This window comes from Humulus lupulus, chromosome 2, assembly GCF_963169125.1.
Source record: "Humulus lupulus chromosome 2, drHumLupu1.1, whole genome shotgun sequence".
Classification (NCBI taxonomy): domain Eukaryota; kingdom Viridiplantae; phylum Streptophyta; class Magnoliopsida; order Rosales; family Cannabaceae; genus Humulus; species Humulus lupulus.
The window spans coordinates 34422550-34443275 of record NC_084794.1 but is presented as its reverse complement, the minus strand read 5'-3'; the positions used below and the strand labels follow the sequence as shown (position 1 = coordinate 34443275).

General features: G+C 34.7%; 1 non-coding gene across 1 annotated transcript; it reads left to right on the top strand.

The window, feature by feature from the left end:
* Nucleotides 1-14587: 14587 nt before the first annotated feature.
* LOC133820265 (small nucleolar RNA R71) lies at nucleotides 14588-14694 on the top strand. The gene has a single exon (XR_009886688.1). It is a non-coding gene; the product is annotated as a small nucleolar RNA R71 (small nucleolar RNA).
* Nucleotides 14695-20726: the final 6032 nt, after the last annotated feature.

Below are 20726 nucleotides of genomic sequence, written 5' to 3'. Positions count from 1 at the left end.
AAAAATAGTACATAATGTGGTATAACTATTAAATCCCAATTGTGTATCTCAAATCTTCATTAAAATCAGTTTTCAAACTTTTAAAAAATATTTATAATAAACTCACAAATCATAAAAACAAATGCACAAAAATAATTATTTCTATCATTCTAACTATAATGCATTGTTTTAATAATGAAATCATATCTCAAATCTTCTTCAAATCGAGCAAATATTACCCAAAACCGCAACCCACAATACCCTAAAATCCCAATATTAACTCATTATAATTAAAGAAAATAAATATAAATATTTTATCATAACTATTATACATTAATAAAAATTAACAAACATACCTGAAATTAGTTTTTGGAGGAGAAAATCGGCCAAAATCGGTATCAACTTCGCCCAAAATCACCCACAATACCCAAAACCACAACCCACAAAATACCCTAAAATTCCAATATTAACCCATTATAATTAAATAAAATAAATAATAAAACATTATCCTAACTATTAAACATGAATTAAACTTAAAAACTTACCTGAAATTAATTTTCGGAGGAGGAAATCGGATGAAATTTCACCCAAAATCGCCCAGAAATCGCCTCTGGTTCACGAATGGCTCGGGAAAGACAACTTATACAGTGGAGGCCTCTAACGTCTTCCCTATGAAGACGTGTACACATCCAACATCTCCCCTGGGAAAACGTGTACACATCCAACGTCTTCCCAGGGGAGACGTTAAAGGGCTCCCATTGTCAGATTTAATTATTTTATTTTGACTTTTTAATTTATAATACATAACATCTCCCACTACTTTTAATGACTTACCCACTTAGTCATAAACAATAACTTTTAATGACTTACGCCCTTAGACTTGAAATATCCCTAAATACTTTTAATGTCTTACACCATTGGTGTAAGTCATTATAGAGAGTCATTAAATGTCAATTTTGTTGTAGTGTACCGCTAATTGATTTTGAAATTCTATTTGCTTAATTAAAATTTAAGTGAACAATTAAAAATAAAATAAATACTATAAACTACGAACCAAAATTAAAGAACTGGACACAAAACAATGAATCACTACTTAAAAAAATCAATAATAAAAATCCTAGGAATTAATTTCATCAACTGTTCATTCTATTAATTTTAATAATCAATTCTAAATCTCTTCTTTCTATTCTAATAGCAGGTTAACATAATCGATTCCTATTCTTTTTCAAGATATAAGATCTCAATCTATATGTAGGTTTTCTACATTTCTGTGATAAAATTGAACATATAAAAGGCATTAAACATGGAAACCTAATTACTACACAAGTCATACAGGTGCTTTCGTCCAATATGCAACCTATGTCTATACAATGATAACATATTCAATTCTCATCTTTCGAATTTTGAATCAAAACCATTAAATCAAGTAAATAATGATCAAGTATTTACTAGCATTAAACAAACATCATATAGATTAGAATAGAAAAGAAGTATCAATAGAAAATCATAATAAAATTAAATAGAAATCCCATTGACTACATTAATTCCAAGATAAAAGAAATTAGTTCATAAATACCATGATGAAAATAAACTGAAAATAATTGTTCATAAAATCAACCTACAGAATTCAGATGAAAAACAGATAAAATAATTATAGCAGCCTCTTTTTATCTAGGGTTTTCAAAACTGAGACTCCTTCTCTAATAACAGAATAATGCTCTTTAAATAGTCTTCCAAGGTTCCCAAGTGAAAAGACCAGATTTCCCTTCAAAAAGTGGTTTAAAATTTGAAAAACACGTAACCAGCGCTGTATCTGAGGCGATGTAGCGCTAAAATCAGAGCCAAAACACATAAAAATTTGTTTACTAGCGCTGTAGCGCCCTTGTTGTAGCGCTGGGGCGCTGCTTGGCTGTTCGTGATAGCGTTGTGGTGCTGCATTTGTAGCACTGGGGCGCTACTTCAAGAATCAATCTTGCATTCAAGGTCCTTTCTAGCGCTACGATGCTCCTTTGATAGCGCTATAGCGCCCTTAACAACATCGAAACTCGCACATATCAATCCTGAAAAACCCAATTTTCTTCAACTTAACTAGATTTTCTTCCACTTTCACTCCTTTTCACTCTTTTCACCAATTTATGGAAAACCTGAAACATGAACAAACGAGCATAATTTCGCAATAAAATAATCCTAAACTAACGAAAAACACCCTAAAAGCTAGACCATAAACGAGCCTAAAACTCGTTTATCAAACTCCCCCAAACTAAACCTTTACTCGCCCTCGAGTAAAGAATCTAACTAAACTCAAACCTAAATAAATCAAGTTGACATATCTAACCAGTTCAAACACTCAATACTACTATGCATATATAATCCATAGAAAAAAACAATCATACTATGTAAAACATTAATCTAGATTTTTAGTCTCAATCACTTCACCCTTTCGCTGCAATCTATCAACAGCAAAGCTTATTTACTTATAACTCGCAAATAAAATAATTGAACCACTTTATGCACATGAAATTCTCACCAACTAACCACATAACCAAATATTTCCATATGCCTGCATTACTTACTATTCTCCATTAATATAAACAAATGCACAAATAAGAATCAATAGGACTTTATAAGGGTTGTAATAGAAGGCTTAGGTATAGGTAGATAAAGAAACAATTTTTTAAGCTTAATCATACCACAAGCATTCCAACTAAACAAACTTTCCCAGAAATTTCACACATCTCATCCCTTGTTACCTTGTTTTCTCCGCAATGATTGAGAATATATATATTTATTTATTTTTCAACACACTCCCCCAAACTTTGATTTTTCAATAGATAACTATTTGGGAGCATAATCATTTTTCACTTTTTTTTTTCAATCATAAGCAAGTTTCTGAATAACACATAATACAAACATCCCATTACACATTCACTCCCCTCATATAGTAATTTTCATGCTCATGGTATGTTTCAAAAAGAGTAAATGGTAGTTTATTTCACAGTTACGCTCAAAAGAATGTGTCAATCAATAAAATGGTTATAAGGCTCAAAAGGGTTAACTAAAGATAAAACTTAATAGGGTTAGCTTGAAAGGCACAACCAGTCCAAAAATTGCCTATATCATTTTCCTAAATGTGCACTGTTTCAAATTTCATCTCAAATAGTAAGCAAGCAAGTTCTAGAAATTTTTTTCAAACTTTTCAATCCACAATCCAAATTTGACATGCATAAAATAACTCAAGTATAACATTTGCAATGTATAAACAATAGATCTCTAATGTCAACAAATCACAGTGAAAAACAGAGTAATCTAACCAAGCACACATATTGTTTTCAGAAGCACATCAATTTTTCCTTTGGATTATATTACACAACAGTCAATAATATTCAAATGGCAATAAATATCAACTTAATTTATAATCTAAAACATGACTCAAAATGAACAACTAAGGAAAATTAAAAAAAAAAAACAAACTGTAAAACAAACAAAAACGCACAAGAAATAAATCTCTCCCCCAAACTTAAAACCAAACATTGTCCCCAATGTTAAGTACTCAAAGAATGAGAACAGAGACTTACCTGACCAGCCACGTCAGTATGGCTGTTATGGCGGCTGAGACGAAGGTCCTTCAAACTGTTGAGACTGCGCAGGCTGAGGCCTTGGAAAACCAGCAAACGACGGAGGCGGAGGTCGAGAGTAGAATGGAGAATACAGCAGATATGGTGGTGGTGGAGCAAAATAAGTTTGATCCGATTCATTTAAAGACCACCAACTCACCAAATTGTTTAAACGAGCCACATGATTCACCTCATATTCATACCGTTGGCCCATATACCGATTCATCATGTGCTGTTGTTGAACCATATATTGATTTTGTTGGATAAGATAATCCAACTTATCACTGACATGCTGCATGCGCTAATAACTACTACCGCCCTCCAACACTGGATCAGCCTCTTCTTCCACCTCAATTTCAACACGGCGCTTTCCCTTTTTCCTAGCTTGTGGCACATATAAAATAGGCTCAGGATAATCTTTCATCAGAATAATCGATAAAGGCTACTGCAATGACTGATAAATATCAGTCACAAACTCCGAAACTCTAGCCTTATAACATAACATGGTGATGACAGATCCATGGCCCAAACCTCCAGTGGTATGGCCCATTTCAATGAACTCAATGTTTTCCTTAAGCCATAAACATATATTAATAGTCATCCCTGTCATCAATGCATACATCAAAAGTACTCGATCCTTAGTCATGTCAGACACATGACTTACTGGCATGAATCGAGCACAAACAAAGAAAGCCCATAATCTGGCTTCAACATTTAGCTGACAAGGAGCTATACTTTTAGTTAAAGAGCCAGATAAGGTCCAACGAACACCTTCAAAACATAATTTGTCAGCCACAGCAGTATAATCTATATATCCCTTAAAAAATTTAGTGTATTCCTCCTCTTGCTCTTTTATGTGCGGGACCTTGAAAACCTTATTAATGGACTCTGCAGTAAAAGGCACTCGCTTACCTCGAACAAAAACTGTATCATTGTGTTTATTTCTTAAATTGGCATAAAACTCATACACCAATGATACGTTTGCCTACACCAATTTTGTCACAAAATTTTCCCACTTTCTAGCCGTAAGATTTGCTCTAACTAACTCGAAAGTCTGATGATTAAAAGGGTCAGACTGATATTCCACCTCACGCTCAGGAATCAATGGCTTTCTAACAAATTTCTCATAACGCTCTTGAGCCTGAAAATTTATAAACCTAGTTTCATCATACTCTTGCTCCGAATTATCATCCCTTGGTTGGGAAGCAGACGCTTGACCTTTCCCTTTATCTTTATTCCTACCCGCTCTAGTCATAGGAGCCATTGTCCACACTCTCACCAACCCAAAAAAAATTGACAGCACCTCCCCTTAAATTAAACACTTTTCCTCTTCACAACCACCCTATATATTCAATCTCACAAACACAATATCTAAATGCTCCAAAGCACAGCCCGAAAATCAATCCACCAAAAACAATAAACAATGAAACCCAATCCCAAATGCAGCAAAAATCTTAGAATAAGAGGGAATGAAAACACTTACTAGCCCTTGAAATGGACTCTCTTGTGCTTGAGTGAGTATAGCCCCTTGAAAATTTTGATTTTCTTCAAGAAATTAAAACTCTGGATTTTTAGGGTTTCAAAAGTGAATTGGGAAATCGGAATGGGTTTGAGAAGAAAGAAATTAAGTAAAGGATAAAAAGGCTAAGATAAAAGAAAAAATGAAGGAAAATGGGAGAATGTATGGTGAAATTTTCTGGGTAATAGGCAAAAATGGAAGATCTATGGAGGCTTTGAGGTGTTGGGATAGAGAGAACACGGGAAGAGAATGAAAAATGAGGGGTTTTGGAAAAAATTTCAAAATTCAGCCCCTTTTTAAAAAAATTCGTGACCCAGCACTGTAGCGCTACGAGGGTATTTCTAGGCATCTCGGCTCTGGAAAGAGCGCCATAGCGCCACTAGACCAGCGTTGTAGCGCTGGTTTCAGAAAAATTATGCTTTCCACCTTTCTTCTTGCAACCCCTTGGGTTTTTTTTCACGTTTTCACGGTTCATTCTATACATCAAAATTTCTCTAATAAATTAAAAATAATCACCAAAATAAATTCCCTAAATATTGTTCCAAACCAAATAAAAAAAATCATAAATTTAAAATGTAAAAGAAAAATAAAAATAAACTTAGGAATGCCTCCTCAGAGCATTGTCTTTAACGTCTTTTAGCCGGACTCTTGTTTATTTTCAGATCAAATTGGTTCTAACATCACCACGGACTTGCATTTTTCCACCGGACCCTCCAAATAATGCTTCGACCTCTGACCGTTCACCTTAAAATGCCTTGTCTTCTCACTATGAACTTGCACTGCTCCATAAGGAAATGACGCAACCACTGTGTATGGTCCTGACCATCTCGATTTCAATTTACCAGGAAAAAGTTTTAAGTCTGGAATTAAATAGCAGGAATTTATCTCCTCGTTGAAAATCCTTCCTCAGTATGCGCTTATCATGAAAGGCCTTCAAATTCTCTTTATAAATCCTTGCATTCTCATAAGCTTCATTTCAGAATTCTTCAAGCTCATTTAACTCCATCACCCTATTCTGTCCCACCATAAAGAGATCAATATTTAACTTTTTCACAGCCCAATAAGCTTTATGTTCTAGTTCCACCGATAAATGGTAGGCCTTACTAAACACCAATCGATATGGTGACATACCAATCAAAGTTTTAAATGCAGTGCGATAAGCCCAAAGTGAATCATCGAGCTTCTTTGACCAATCTTTCCTTGACGTATTTACTGTCTTTTCTAAGATACCTTTTATTTCCCTGTTTGACACTTCAGCTTCGCCATTTGCAATCGGATGATAAAATAACGCCTTTCGATGATGAACACCATAGCAAGCACAAAGAGCAGTAAACCACTTATTGCAAAAATGACTTCCCCGATCACTAATAATTTCTCTAGGGGTTCCGAATCGAGTAAAGATATTTTTATGAAGGAATCTAAGTACCTCTTTCCCATCACAAGTGTAACTCCCCAACTACTCTCAACTCTTGGAACATTAAGGAAACTATACATACAAATCCTTAATAAAACTTAAATTTGCGAAAATACCATAAACTTTATTGGAAACTTGTAGAAATAACACTACTACAAAAAAAGGCAATTGTGTCAGTCAAACGCGTCAGTCAACGCAGTTGACTGACGCTGTTGACCAAAAATTAGCATTTGTGACAGTTAGGCACTGCCACAAATGATGGGGCAATTGCGTCATAACATACACTGACGCTGTTTAATGGGGCCGTTTGCGTCAGTGCCCCACTGACGCAAACGGGCCGTTAACAGCGTCAGTGGGGCACTGATGGTAACGGCCCGTTTGCGTCAGTGGGGCACTGACGCAAACGCCTAAGTGAAACGCGCGTTTCACTATGGAGTGTTTGCGTCAGTGCCCCACTAACGCAAACATCCGTTATCGTCAGTGGGGCACTGACGCAAACGGCCCGAATAACCTAAAGAAACCCTCATCGTCCCATGTACAGACCCATTTACCTAATGTTCAGAAACGAAAATGCTTGAAAAACCAGAGAAACCAGTGGCGCCTCCTTCCACATTTGCTCACCTAGGTACGTTTTTATCAATTTTTTTCAATTTTAATGTAAAAATAGTGATTTATATATGTTTATGTAACTTATATATAGTTTTTTTTTTTTTTTTTGTATAGATTTTGTATTTTTGAAGATTGTAGTTTGAAAACCCATAAACTTTCTTGGTTTTTTGGGGTTTTCTACATCAAGAACCCACATTGCTCAATTACCACAAGTAAGTGCAATTTTATTAATTTTTAAGATTTAAATTTAATTTTTGTGATTTTTTTTTTATAAATTGACATAATTTCGGATTTTTTAATTTTTGGATAGTTTTATATTAATGATTATGTAATTGGTTTAGGTTTAAACTTTGCATTTTAATATTTGATTTTTTTAGAATTTTTTTATTATAATTTATTTTATTTTTATTAACTTTTTTTTTAAATTTAATTTAATTTCGAATTCACTTATCTAAATGAGTGTATATATATATATTAAGGGATATATTTTGTATAACTTTCATTTTATTAATTGTTTAGTTTGATTATTATTAGTAAATTTTTGTTTATATTTTGTTAACTTTTTAAATTTTGGGTTTAATTGGTTAAATATGTATATATTAAAATTGTTTGTTTTTTTAAGTTATATTTTATTATTGATTTAGTTAGGATATTTATAGTTAATTTTTCTTTATATGATTTGTTAACTTTTTTAAAAAAAAAAAACTTTATTTCGGGTTTAAGTATATAAATGAGTACATATAACAAATTATTTATTTTCTTTAAGCACGTTATTGTTTATTTAGTTACAATATAGCTTTAATATATTTTTCTTTATATTTTGTTAACTTTTTTATTATTTTTTTGTTTATTGTTATATTTGAGTAGGTATTTTGTTGACAACTTTGTTGGTGAGATCAAGCTTTTGGAGGATTTTATATTAGAGGTAATATTTTAAACCTTAATGTATAATTAAGATATTGAACTTAGTAGAATGTATGAATTATAAAATAATGGAGATAGGATCTGGGACTGTGTGCTGCGGTGATATAAGGTTGTAATTGTGCATGTTTGATTGATTACTTGATTTGTTGTATTTATGTGATGAATATAGGTTTATTTAAATTTTGGGAAATATGATAGAAATAAGAGAAATGCTGCCCAATTTTTTGTAAGATTTAGTAATTTGAGCAAGTTGGTGAGGAAATTTTAGTTTAAGTAGGTTTAATACTTAGAAATTTAGAACACACAAGAGTACATATATTAACTTTGATATCTGAATTACTTTTATAGTTTTGATCACAAATGTTAACTCTAGATAAATGTTTAAAAAAAATTATACTGTTGTTTTTCTGTTTCTGCTGCTGTTTTTTTGTTTCTGGTGCTGATTTTTTTTATCAAAATAGGCCAGAGAAATTGGCATAAATATTTGCAATTTCCCTGGTTAATACTTTATGTGACAGTGCCCAATTGACGCAAAAAATAATCATTTTTAACATTTGTGGCAGTGCCCCACTGACGCAAACCAAAGTGTCATTTGCGTCAGTGGGGCACTACCACAAACTGGCATTTGTGGCAGTGCCCCACTGACGCAAATGACACTCTGGTTTGCGTCATGGGAAATTGCGTCACATATCAAACTGACGCAAAAAATCAATTGTGGCAGTTATAGACTGACGCAAATGGCCTTTTTTGTTGTAGTGTAAGAGTTACTTTCATAAAATAAGTAGGATATGGGATCCCATTGTCTTTAAAACAAAACATAATTTAAAGTGAAAAGGAGTTACATAGAAAGTGCGGAAAAATACATGTAAAACCATAAAAAGGTAAAACAAGACTATATCCTCGAAAATCGAACTCTCGACTCCTTGACTCCATTCACCACCGATACACATTCCCCAAGCATCCACGAATCTTACCGCCACTATAGCTATTTTCCTGCACATATAAACAAAAAAGGAATGAGCCTAATGCCCAGCAAGGAAAAATCTAAGACATAGTTCATATACATAAATTTCATAAGAAACATAAAAAACTTAACATAACACTTATATCATGCACATACTATAATGGCCATTATTACTTGGGGTCCCATAGACTAATCAAGTCATATGCCCATTAGATTAGTGGGGTCCTACTAGCTAAGTAGGTCATATGCCCATAATCTATTTGGGGCTTGTTAGTCAAATGGGTCATATGCCCAAGCCTACAAACATACATATCATAACACATATCATAACATAAGAAACATAAGATAACATATAAGACATATAAGATATGCATTTCTATCCTATTTTCCTTACCAAAGTTACCGGGATAAGAGGACAGCGTTGGGACTTTTGGAACACTCCTAAAACCATATATAACAGGGTGAGTAGATTTGAAGAAAAAGTAATGAAAAGAATGGAAGGAATGGAATGACTAAACCTTTGAGAAAAATATTTACCAAAAACTTATGTGCAAGTTCTTAGATTTCCTAACCAAAATAAGAATAAGGTTAGAAGACTGAGTAGAAGACTATGAGAAAGAAAATAACATAAAACCAATGAACTAGAGTTTTGGGTTACCTTGAAGACTTGTAAGATCGATCTATACCTCAAACCGAAATACTATAAAACCTTACTTCCCAAAGTGTTTGATAAGCTTATGATGATCAAGCTTATGATTCCCCAACCCAGGTGTTTACACTCTCACACTCACTTAGCACTTTCAGCCTCTGAACTTAGAGCAAAAGATGAATAATGGCTAGGTAGTAGGTCCTATTTATAGAGTTTAGGAATGAAAGGATCTTAATTTTACTTGAATAAAAATAATAGCTTTTTAGGTGAAAATAATTTGAATAATCGTTCAGCAGAGGCTGAAGACTCGTTCAAAAAGATGCTGGACTTATCAAGAGGTTGAATGGCTGAATGGAAAACAAATTCAAAATGTTTCAAAATATGCTGAAGGAGGTGATATATCGCCCCCTGTAGGCGATATATCGCCTGGGCCAGTATGCCCGAGGCTGTCGTGCATCATCTCGTGTTTTCCGTATCTACGTGCTGCGATATATCGGCACACGCTGATTATTTAAACACAAAATTACACATTTTTAGCTAAGTTTGAATGGAGTAAACAGCCTTGACTAAGCCCTCAACGTATTTAAAGCTGCTGAGTGACCTTATAGCATTCAAACTTTACCCCTTATTAAATTTAATCCTCAAAATACTTAATCCTTAATCACCTATTCATAACATGTGCTTAAAATCCTATTGGTTCTTATCTAAACCTTATAATATAATAAGTATTATCCTTAATATCAGTCATATTAATCAAACCTTAGGTTAAAATTAATATTCTTAAACTATAGGTTAAGCTTAGAAAATCTACAAGTACTACTATGAGTGTCCAAATAATTCCCGGTCTGAACCAAAAATCCACAGTTAAAAAGATAATACTATAAATACTATAATACTACTATCTATCATAGCTAAGTAATGTTCTTGGACTGTACAACAAGTAGGAGTTGCTGCAGCTTCCACCCATTTATAAACATAATCCACCGCAAGCAAAATATACTTATTATTATACGATGATGGGAAAGGTCCCATAAAGTCTATTCCCCATACGTCAAACAACTCAACTTCCAAAATACCAGTCATTGGCATTTGATCTCTTCTTGATATATTCTCAGTCCTTTGACAACGATCACAACTTTTGACAAAATCATTAGCATCTTTAAATAATGTAGGCCAGTAAAACCCACTTTGCAAAACTTTTGTTGCTGTTCTTGTTCCTCCAAAATGACCGCCGCAATGCAAACTATGACAGTGAGTGACAAGATTGACAACATCTCCTCTTCGGGCACACATCTTCTAATAACTTGATCAGGGCAATGTTTAGAGAGAATAGGCTCCTCCCAGTAATAGTGCTTCACCTCCGAATAAAATTTATTTAGTTGTTGCCTTGTCATCTCAGGAGGTATAACCTTAGCAGCCAAATAATTAACATAGTCTGCAAACCATAGAACATCCTTGCAAACACTTACTTCGAACAGCTGCTCATCAGGAAAAGCACATTAATCTAAACTTCTTTATCAAGAGAATCCTCGTCAACCTCCAGTCTAGACAAGTGATCAGCCACCGAATTCTCAGTACCTTTCTTATCCTTAATTTCCACATCAAATTCTTGTAACAACAAAATCCACCGAATAAGACGAGGCTTAGAATCCTTCTTGGTCATAAGATACTTTATCGCAGAATGATCTGTGTAAACAACCACCTTATTCCCAATCAAGTATGGCCTAAATTTATCAAAAGCAAACACTATGGCCAACAACTCCTTTTCTATAGTTGCGTAATTTATTTTAGCATCATTCAAGGTACGACTTGCATAATAAATCGTTATGAATACCTTGTCAACTCTTTGTCCCAACACTGCCCCAACCGCAAAATCACTTGCATCACACATTAGTTCAAATGGCAAATCCCATTGAGTTGCAACAACTATAGGTGTCGAAATCAATTTCTCCTAAAGTATCTTAAACGCTTGTTGACACTTCTCATCAAAATCAAGCGTAACCCCATTCATTAACAAAGTGGACAGTGGCTTCGAAACCTTGGAGAAATCATTGATAAACCTCCTATAAAATCCCACATGACCTAAGAAACTCCATTCTCCTTTTACTAAAACTGGCGGTGGCAAATTCTCTATCGTAGAAATCTTAGCCCTATCCACTTCAATGCCTTTCTTAGAAATCTTATGCCCCAATACAATTCCTTCATTTACCATAAAGTGGCACTTTTCCCAATTAAGCACCAAACGTGACTCTTCACACCTCCTCAAAACCAGCTCCAAATTAGTCAAACACGTGTCAAAAGAAGGCCCATAAACTGAAAAATCATCCATAAAAATCTCAATCCCCTTCTCAACCATGTTAGAAAATATTACACAGTTGAAATGTGGCTGGTGCATTACATAACCTGAATGGCGTCCTTCTAAAAGAAAAAGTCCCATAAGGACATCTAAACGTTGTCTTCTCTTGATGCTTCGGTGCAATTACAATCTGATGATAGCTTGAGTACACGTCTAGAAAACAATAGTAGTTATGCCCCGCCAACCTATCCAACATCTAATCAATAAAAGGCAAAGCAAAATGATCTTTCCTAGTTGCCTTATTCAACTTTCGGTAATCTATACATATCCTCCAACCTATCACAGTCCTTGTTGGAATCAATTCATTACTTTCATTCTTCACCACGGTCATACCACCCTTTTTAGGTACTACTTGTACTGGACTCACCCAAGCACTATCAAATGGGTAAATCACTCCAGCATCTAACCATTTCAAAATATCTTTCCTCACCACTTCTTTCATTGTCGGATTAAGTCTTCGTTGAGCATCAATAATTGGTCTCCCATCATCTTCCATGAGAATTCTATGCATAACTGTCGATGGGCTAATTCCTCTTATATCAGCCAGAGTCCACCCTATAGCAGTTTTATGAGTCCTTAACACCCTCAACAACTTCTCCTCCTCTACTTCTGAAAGAAATGATGAAACTATAACTAGAAGAGTCTCTTTTTCCTCAAGATAAGCATAGCGGAGATGTTCTGGTAAAACTTTAAGTGCTAAAACAGGTGGCTTCAGAATCGATGGTAATGGTCTTTCTGGTCCCTCACCTAATTCATCAAACTTTTTATGCTTCCATGGCTCAGATGATTTATCCACTTCAAATAACTCACCACTTCTTCATTTTCCTCACCATCTACATCATCTACTATAAGACTTAATTCAAGAGGATCCTCAATTAATTTCTTTCTTCCTACAACTTCTTCTACCACATCAACTGAGAAACAGTATTCACTTGTTTTAGGATAAGTCATATCCTTAAACACATTAAATACTACTTCTTCCCCTTGAACTTTCAGCTTTAACTCTCCTTTTTGCACATCTATCAATGCTTGCCCAGTTGGTAAAATGGTCTCCCCAAAATAATAGGAACATTCTCATCCTCCTCCATATCAAGAACTATAAAATCAGCTGGAAATATAAGCTTATCCACCTTTACCAATACATCTTCTATAATACCACGTGGATGCTTCACAGATCTATCAGCCAGCTGTAATGTTACTGTGGTTGGCCTAGCTTCACCCAAACCAAGTCTACGGAATACTAACAAAGGCATTAAATTAATACTTGCCCCCAAATCGCAAAGTGCATGCTTACATTCAAACTCCCCAATCGTGCATGGAATAGTAAAACTCTCAAGATCTCGTAACTTTTGAGGAAGTTTCCTTTGCAAAATCGCACTACATTCTTCCATTAACGTCACTATTTCATAGTCACCAATCTTTCTCTTATTAGAAAGAATCTCCTTCATAAATTTTACATAGCTGGGAATCTGTTCTAATGCTTCTGTGAACAGTATATTTATATGTAGCTTCTTGAACACCTCTAAAAACTTTGCAAACTGTTTATCTAAATTATGCTTATGAAGTCTTTGTGGATATGGAATTTTAACATGATGCTCAATACTCACAGGTGGGGCCTCCTCTTCTTTCTTAAGGTCTTCAGTAACCTTTTCATCATTAAACTTCTTTTCTTATTTACCTTGTGTATTTCCCTTCTGATCTTCTTCTTCTTCTGACTAATTCTTCTTTGGCCCTTCATACCTCGTTCCACTCCTCAAAGTAATAGCTTGGTATTGTTCTTTAGGATTAACTTCTGTAGTGCTAGGCAAATTTCCTTGAGCTCTATTAGACATTAAAGTAGCCAACTGCCCTACTTGAGTCTCCAAAATCCTTATGGACACCCTGGTTTCAGTCATGAATTGGTTAAGTACATCAGGTTGAGGTTCAGCTGGTTTCATTGGCATTGGGTGAAGTGGTCTATTTTGTGTAGGTTGATAATATCCAGGTGGAGGGTTTTGGTGGGCATGTTGTTGTGGATATGGTGGTCTATTTTGGGCAGGTTGATATTGTGGCTGAGGTGGAGGATAAGGTTGTAAAGTATTTTGATTATTAGACCACGAAAAAGTTGGATGATTCTTCCAAGCTGGGGTGTAGGTCATGGAATGTGGATTATTGGGTTGTCTTTGGTAATTTCCTATAGCTTGTACGTCTTCCATGGGCATGTTATTCCTATCTATAGCAGGGCATTGATTAGGTTGATGGGTTGTACCACACAATTCACAAAGGTTTTGAACTTGCATAGCTTGAGATGGGAGTGTAGTCTTTTGTAGTTGCTTTGTCAAGGCTGCTACTTGAGTTGTAAGCATGGATATAGCATCCAATTCCATCATGCCAGCCACCTTCTTTGGTTGTCCCCTTTCAGTTGGCCATTGATAATTATTCATCACCATCTCCTCTAATAGATCATATGCCTCATTAGCACTCTTACTCATAAAGGCACCTCCCGCTGCAGCATCTATAATTGTCCTAGTTGTTCCATTCAACCCATTGTAAAAATTATGCACCAACATCCACTTTTCTATTCCATGGTGTGGACACTTCCTTAACAACTCCTTAAATCTCTCCCAGGAATCATATAGAGACTCTCCTTCCATCTAATAAAAGCTATTAATCTCTCCCCTTAACTTGGCGGCCTTCGTTGGAGGAATGAACTTGGAAAGGAACTTCTGAGCTAACTCCTCCCATGTAGTGATAGAATTCGCCTATAAGGATATCAACCAACTCTTTGCCCTATCCCTTAGTGAATATGGGAATAACCTCAGTCTTATAGCATCATCACTCACCCCATTCATCTTGAACGTTGCACAGAAATCCAGAAAATTAGCTATGTGTAAATTGGGGTCCTCCGTTGGCATATCTCCAAACTAAACAGTTGACTGAACCATTTGGAGAATTGCTGGCTTCATCTCAAAATTGTTTGCAGAAATGGTTGGAGGTCTAATGCATGAATACACTCCTGTAACAGTAGGAAGTACATAATCTCTCAATGTTCTTGGTCCTTGCTCCCTTAGAACCTCTGCAGCCCCTTGACCATTATTAGCACCATTTCCCAAATTGTCAGCCATAGTAAAATCCAATCTCCTCTTTGTTTTCCGATTCTGTCTACACGTTCTTTCAATTTCTAGATCGATTGGTATAATCTCCTTCTGTCTATTGCTTCACATATACCAACAAGTCTTGAAACACAATAGAACCTTGATCCAAATAAATGTTAACATAAATAAAATAAAATAAAATAACCAAATTAGAACAAATAACAATAATTGTGATATTGGAATATAAGCCCCTGGCAACGGTGCAAAAAACTTGATCTGTAATTTCTGTACGCAAGTATACGTAGTCGTGTCAAGTAGTAAATTCTGGAAGAACGGATATCGTCCCACAGACACTATCTCCCAAGTACCGCTAATTGATTTTAAAGTCCTATTTGCTTAATTAAAATTTAAGTGAACAATTAAAAATAAAAGAAATACTATAAACTACAAACCAAAATTAAAGAACTAGACACAAAACAATGAATCATTACTTAAAAAAATCAATAATAAAAATCCTAGGAATTAATTTCATCAACTGTTCATTCTATTAATTTTAATAATCAATTCTAAATCTCTTCTTTCTATTCTAATAGCAGGTTAACATAATCGATTCCTATTCTTTTTCAAGATATAAGATTTCAATCTATATGCAGGTTTTCTACATTTCTATGATAAACTTGAACATATAAAAGACATTAAACATGGAAACCTAATTACTACACAAGTCATACAGGTACTTTCGTCCAATATGCAACCTATGTCTATACAATGATAGCATATTCAATTCTCTTCTTTCAAATTTTGAATCAAAACCATTAAATCAAGTAAATAATGATCAAGTATTTACTAGCATTAAACAAACATCATATAGATTAGAATAGAAAAGAAGTATCAATAGAAAATCATAATAAAATTAAATAGAAATCCCAATGACTACATTAATTCCTAGATAAAATAAATTAGTTCATAAATACCATGATGAAAATAAACTATAAATAATTGTTCATAAAATCAACCTACAGAATTCAGATGAAAAACAGAGAAAATAATTACTGCAGCCTTTTTTTATCTAGGGTTTTTAAAACTGAGACTCCTTCTCTAATTGCATAATAATGCTCTTTAAATAGTCTTCCAAGGTTCCCAAGTGAAAAGACCATATTGCCCTTCAAAAAATGGTTTAAAATCTGAAAAACGTGTAACCAGCGCTGTAGCGCTAAAGTCAGAGCCAAAACACATAAAAATTTGTTTACTAGCGTTGTAGCGCCCTTGTTGTAGCGTTGGGGCACTGCTTGGCTATTTGTGATAGCGTTGCGGTGATGAATTTGTAGCGCTGGGGCGCTACTTCCAGAATCAAGCTTGCGTTTAAGGTCCTTCCTAGCACTACGGTGCTCCTTTGATAGCGTTGTAGCGCCCTTAACAACATCGAAACTTGCACATATCAATCTTGAAAAACTCGATTTTCTTCAACTTAACTAGATTTTCTTCCACTTTCACTCCTTTTCACTATTTTCACTAATTTTGCATGGAAAACCTGAAACATGAACAAACGAGCATAATTCCACAATAAAATAATCCTAAACTAACAAAAAACACCCTAAAAACTAGACCATAAACAAGCCTAAAACTCATTTATCACCCCTATGAAAACTTCTCAAAAGGAAGAGGAGAATTTAAAGGTGTCTTTCCAAAAAAGAAAATTTAAATATACTCCTAAAAGTCAACGGGGAATGGGGAAAAAAGCATTAACACCTATTGAAGATACAGTGACAACCCTAATGACGAGATTCACCTTACCATTACGAAAGATTGATCAATCACTTCCCAATGGAAAAATGCAAATATCAATAACTTTTGATAAAAATGGCAAAACAAACAAAAGGCATGTTACTATTAGCAAACAATCCTCGACTGTTGTAACTCCAAAAGCCTTCAAGAAGGAAAAGAAAAAAAATCCATGTTAAGAAACAAAAACAAATCACAATTCATCAAAATAGTGATTGCTTAAAGGCCCAGTTTGAGCCTGATGTAATGACCCAACTACTCTAGACTTTGGACCATTAACGAAAACTATACATAGACACTAATCTTTAATAAAACTTACAAGTGAAATAATCATTACTTCATTAAAAATTGTAAAAACAAATGTTAAACTTTACATAAAATTTAAAGTAGAGTATGGGATCCCATTATTTTAAAAGAAAAACATAACATAATTGATTACATAGAAAAATGCGGAAAAATACATATAAACCATAAGTAAAGAAACTTCATCCTCGAATCGAACTCTCGGTCCTTCGATTCCATTCCGCCTCAATACACATGCCCAAACTACCAAGAACCTTTCCCGCCACCAAAGCTATTTTCCTGCACATATAAACATAAAAGGAGTGAGCCTAATGCCCAGCAAGGAAAAACCTAACACATATACCATATGCATAAATTTCATAATGTAACATAATACATATCATAACACATATGTCACATACATACTATAATGACCATTATTACTTGGGGTCCCATAAACTAAACAAGTCATATGCCCATTAGATTAGTGGGGCTTGCTAGCTAAGCAAGTCATATGCCCATAATTTATTGGGGCTTGTTAGTTGTATGGGTCATATGCCCAAGTCTACAATTATACATATTATAGCATATTACATAACACATTATCATAAGATAACATTTATCATAACATATAAATCATATAACACATAAATCTTATCCTATTTTCCTTACCAAATTACCGGGATATGAGAACAGGTCTGGGACCTTGGAACACTCCTAAAAACCATTTATAACAAGGTGAGTATATTGAAGAAAAGGGATGAAAGTGATGAGGGAACTATACCATCAAAATACACTTACCAAGAATCGTATGTGCAAGATTTTAGATTCCCTAACCAAGAATAAAGAATAAAGTTAGGGGCTGAGTAGAAAACTAAAAGAATTTTAAGAAAAACAATACAGAAATGAACTAGAGTTTTGGAATACCTCGAAGACTTATATGACCGATCTAAACCTTGAACCGAAATGAGCTATAAACCTTACTTCCCAAGTGTTTGGTAAGCTTATAATGATCAAGCTTAAAATCCCCAACCCAAGTGTTTACACTCTCACACTAACCTAGCAATTTGCAGCCTCTGAACTTAGTTTGATGAATGAATAATGGCTGGGTACTAGGTCCTATTTATAGAGTTTATGAATGAAAAGATCTTCATTTAACTTGAATAAAAATAATGGCTTTTTAAGTGAGAAAAATTTGAATTATCGTTCAGCAAAGGCTGAAGACTCGTTCAGAAAGATGCTGGACTTATAAAGAGGTTAAAGATTTGAATGGAGAACATTTTCAAAAAGTTTCAAAATGCCCTAAAGGAGGCGATATATCGCCTGGGCCAGTACGCCCGAGGCAATCGTGCGAAGTTTCGTGTTTTTCGTATCCCCGTGTTGCGATATATCGCCCCCTATAGCTGCGATATATCGGCATACGTTGAATATTTAAACACGAAATTACACATTTTTAGCTTAATTTGAATTGAGTATACAACCTTGACTAAGCCCTCTAACGTTTTCAAAGCTGCTAACTGACCCTAGGATATTCAAATTTTACTCTTAATAAACTTATTCCTCAAAATACTTAATTATCATTAAACATACATGTGACAAGTGTTACTTTCGTATTGGCTCTATCTAAACCTTATAATTTAATTTTATCACCACCAATATCAGTCATATTAATCAGACCTTAGGTTAAAACTAATATTCTTAAACTATAGGTTAAACTTAGAAAATGTACAAGTGTTACTATGAGTGTCCAAATAAATCCCGGTCTGAACCAAAGTCCACAGTCATAAAAATACTACTACTATTACTATAATACTACTATCTAACTAGCTAAGTAAAGTTTTTGGCTCTACACCTGACGAGTTAATAGAAGAGGAACAAAGGATGTTTCTTGGCGATGAAATAGGTACATCGACCCCACGGGTGTCGGTATTTGAAAGACTCAGAGTAGGCACATAAACTCCACGAGTGTCAGCATTTGAGAGGCTTGAATTTCCATCTATTTCTCAACCAAAGGCATTCAGATAGAGTAAAAAATGGCAATTAAAACAAAAGAAACATTTGAAAATTAATTCTCACCAAAATGAGGGGTACGAAGCACAAGAGGATCAAGAAGATGTGGTGCAAGTTAATTATCTTTCTTTTGAAGAAAGTTTAGCCATAGATGAAGAAAAATCAAGCTCAAATTCTTCAGAAGATTTTGTGGATATCATTCAATCGGCACTTCTTGAGAAGACAGGGGGCAAGCAACAGTTGATGATTTAATAGAACTCAATATTGGCACCAAAGATGATCCAAAGCATGTATTTGTCAGTTCGTTATTAAGTGAAGAAGAATTGCAAAATTACAAACAATTCCTTTATGAATATAAAGATGTGTTTGCTTGGGGGTATCAAGATATGCCAGGCTTGGATCAAATTGTTGCAGTACATAGGTTGGCAGTATCAAAAGATGTTCCACCTGTGAAACAATCGCAAAGAAGAATTCGACCAGAGTTAATCCCAAAAACTGAAGCAGAAGTCGACAAATTGACAAGAGTTGGCTTCATTCGAGAATTTAAATACCCAAATTGGCTTGCAAATATTGTCCCTGTGTTAAAGAAAAATGGGCAAATTCGTATATGCGTGGATTATCGAGATCTAAACTATGCCTGCCCAAAAGATGAATTCCCACTTCCCATTACAGAATTGCTAGTAGATGCCACTACTGGATTTAATGCATTATCATTCATGGATGGGTTTTCTGGGTATAATCAAATTAAAATGGCACCTGAAGATGAAGAACTCACTACTTTTCGAACACCAAAAAGGCATTTATTGTTACACAGTTATGCCATTTGGGCTTAAAAATGCAGGGGCAACCTACCAAAGGGCAATGACCACTGTCTTTGAAGACATGCTTCACAATACTATCAAATGTTATGTCGATGATTTGGTGGTGAAAACTAAAGAAATGAGAAATCATCTTGATGACTTAAGGCGAGTCTTTGATAGACTTAGAAAACATCAACTCAAGATGAATCCTTTAAAATGTGCATTCGGGGTAACATCAGGAAAGTTCCTCGGATTTGTTGTTAGACATCGAGGAATTGAAATTGACCCCGTAAAACTAAAAGTGATTTTGGAAATGCCTCCCCCCACGCAACTTGCGTCAATTACGGGGACTGCAAGGAAGACTGGCTTATATCCAAAGGTTCATCTCAAACCTATCTGGTAGATGCCAACCTTTCATAAGACTAATGCAGAAAAATGTACAATTCATATGGGATGAGGCATGCCGAAATGCTTTTGAAAGTATCAAGCGATACTTGTTACACCCACCAGTGTTAAGAGCTCCAATTTTAGGAAAGCCATTGATATTGTATATCACAGCATTAGATCACTCTTTAGGAGAATTGTTGGCACAAAATAACGAGGACGGAAAAGAAGTCACCCTTTAATATTTAAGTAGAACTTTGGTAGGGGCAGAACATAATTATCCTCCAATTGAAAAGGTGTGCTTGGCTTTAATCTTTTCTGTTACAAAATTACGGCATTACTTACTCTCACACACTGTGACATTAG